The following is a 2964-nucleotide window of genomic DNA, read 5'->3' on the forward strand; positions in this document are numbered from 1 at the left end:
TTAGTTCATCAAGTTCTGATGGATTGCTCAATGTCATCTTGATCAGCCAACCATCTTCATAACAGGATTTGTTAATGAGTCCTGGATTTTCTGTAAAAGCGTCATTGATTTCTGTTACCTCTCCTGATAAAGGAGAATCGAGTTCACTAGCAGCGTTCTCACTAGCAGTTTTCACCCTTTCCAAAGCACCAAACTCATCTTGTTTATTCAATTTTGTTCCAACTTCAGGAAGACTGCAGTAAACAACATCTCCCAAAGCTTCCTGTGCAAAATTGCTGGTTCCCACTGTTCCAATACACCGTCTGTTGTTACCCAATCATGTTAGTCTGTGAATTTACTCACCGAGAACAGAGCGCTGCCGGTGCGCAGCGTCCGCACGGTGTGGGGTCCTGGCTCTGCGTCGTGTCGAGAAGGACGCGCAGGGCGCCCAGAGCGCGCGCAAGCTACAGGCCGCGACCTGCACGTTGCACACGGCTTGCATCGCCATGTTCACAGGGTGTGGAGGGTTGGTGCGGAGCGTCTCCGCGCAGCTGTAGTCTTTTTAGGAGCAGAATGCCTTATCTTTTTCCTGAGGAGCAGCTGGTGGGCTCAAACAGTGGTTGACAGTCTGATGCTTATCCTACAGAGCCACCAAGTATTTCATCTTTTAGGTGAATAATGTAAATGTTTTTACAATAGTGATCTCATGCAATATTTGTCCTTTTGTGATTAACCAATTTCACTCAGCATAATGTCCTCCAGGTTCATCTATTTTATGAGGTGTTTCACAAATTCATCACTATTTTTCAACATTGCATACCCCATTATGTGTATGGGCCAAAGTTTGTTTTTCCAATTTTGGGTATTTAGGCTGTCTGTATCTTTTTGCTATTGTGAATAATGCTGTGATGAACATCAGTGTGCATCTATCTACTCGTGGTAGCCTGGCTCTTATTTCTTGTAGCTATATACCAAGTAGAGGGATTGCTGGGCCATACAGTATTTCTATTTCTAACTTTCTGAGGACGTGCCATATCATTTTCCTCAGTCCCACTAGCACTGCAGGAGGGTCCCAGTCTCTCCACACCCTTGTCAGCATTTGTTGTTTTTAGTTTTTATGAAATTTGTTGTGGCACTGTAAGATAAGTACTGGTCTGCTAACCACAAGGTCAGTGGTTCAAACCTACCAGCTGCTCCTTGCAAACCCTATGCCGGATCTCTGTGAGTTGAAACTGACTTGATGGCTAATGATCGTGAACATGTCTGAGCATTTTCTTTGGTGAAGTGCCTGGACTTTTTTTGTTGCAAGTTTTTTTTAATGACCTAATCAGTTTGTTCTTTTGTTATAAGTCTGTTCAAGTTTTCTACCTCAGTCTGTGTTAATTTAGGTAGGAAGTGTGCTTCTAGAAATTTGACCATTTCTTCTAGATTTTTTAATTTGTTGGAGTACAAATCTTCATCTTATTCTGTTACTATCCTTTTTTATTTCTGTTGGTTCTGTTGTGACATCACCCATATAATTTTTTATTTATGTTATTTGGATCTTCTTTTCTTTTCATTAGATTTGCCAATGGTTTGCTGATTTTATTAATCTTTTCAAAGAACTAATTCTTTTTCTTGTTGAATCTTTCTATTGTATTTTTTGTTTTCTGTTTCTTTTATTTCTGCTCTAATCTTTACTATTTATTTTCTTCTGGTGGCTCTTCTCCTAATTCTTGGGATTATGAGTTAAATTGTTGATTTGAGTTCTTTCTTCTCTTGGATGTATGTGTTTATTACTATAAATTGCCTTCTGAGCACAACTTTGCTGTGTCCCAAAGGTTTTGGTTTATTATGTTTTCATTCTTGTTTGATTCTAGGACTTTTAAAAATTTTTTCTGCTACCCAGTAGTTTTTAAGCAGAATGTTATTCAATTTTCACGAATTTTTTTTCTTAATCTTTCTATTGTTGATTTCTAATTCTATAGCTTTGTGATCTCAGAAGATGTTTTGCAGTATTTTGATGTTTTAAAATTTATTGCCGCTTGCTTTGTGGTCTAGCATATGGTCTGTTCTAAGAATGTTCCATGTGCACTCGAGAAAAATGTCTATTTGCTGTTGTTGGGTTGAGTGCTTTGCATGTCTATGAGGTCAGGTTGGTTGACTGTGTTGTTTAGTTCTCCTGTGTCTTTGTTGAGTTCCTTTCTAGTTGTTTTGTCCTTTGTCAAAAGTGGTGTATTAAAATCACCTGTTGTTATTGTCTATTTCTGTCTTTTATTCTGTTAGAGTCTGATTTATGTATTTTGAGGCTCTTTCATTGGGAACATAAACATTTATTTACTCAATTGACCCTTTAATCATGATATGATCTCTTTCTTTGTCTCTTATGCTGGTGTTTGCCTTCAAGTGTATTTTATCAGAAACTAATATTGGACTCTGCTGATCATTTTTTATTGCCATTAGCTTGCTATATGTTTTCCAGCCTTTGATTTTTAGTCTGTTTTTCGCTTTGTGTGTTTGGTAGGTCACTTGTAGATTGCATACTATAGGATCCTGTTTTTGTATCCATTCTGCTACTCTCTGTCTCTTGACTGGTGCCTTTAAGCCATTTACATTCAGTGTAATGATTATATGTATAAATTGCTACTATTACACTGTATGTTTTTGGTGGTGCTGAAAAGCTGCAATGTTGGCATTTAGGATTGAAATCCAGGCATGCTCAAAGCCCCCTGCCTCTGCTAAACAAAGGAGAAACCTAATCTCTTCTTCCTCTCTGTCTTGCTCACTCATTTCCCCCTCCCCCTCCTCACCTCCCTAATCTCATCCCAAGCCCTCATCCCAGGGTATTTGCACTTGTTTTACCTTCTCCTCAGATCTCGCTTCCCAGCCATCTCAAAACATAAACCTTGCTTTACGATTTCTTCTAAATGTCAGTTTCTTGAGACCTTTCCTCGCCATCTTAAAGGAGCACTACTTTTGTCCACTCTTAAGGAGCTCTGGTAGCAT

General features: G+C 38.8%; 1 pseudogene; it reads right to left on the bottom strand.

Annotated features, from left to right (window-relative positions):
• Positions 1-4: 4 nt before the first annotated feature.
• On the bottom strand, positions 5-487 carry LOC102828294 (annotated as a pseudogene).
• Between the last annotated feature and the right edge of the window lie 2477 nt (positions 488-2964).

Source organism: Chrysochloris asiatica, unplaced genomic scaffold (assembly GCF_000296735.1).
Source record: "Chrysochloris asiatica unplaced genomic scaffold, ChrAsi1.0 scaffold00090, whole genome shotgun sequence".
In the NCBI taxonomy this organism is placed as follows: domain Eukaryota; kingdom Metazoa; phylum Chordata; class Mammalia; order Afrosoricida; family Chrysochloridae; genus Chrysochloris; species Chrysochloris asiatica.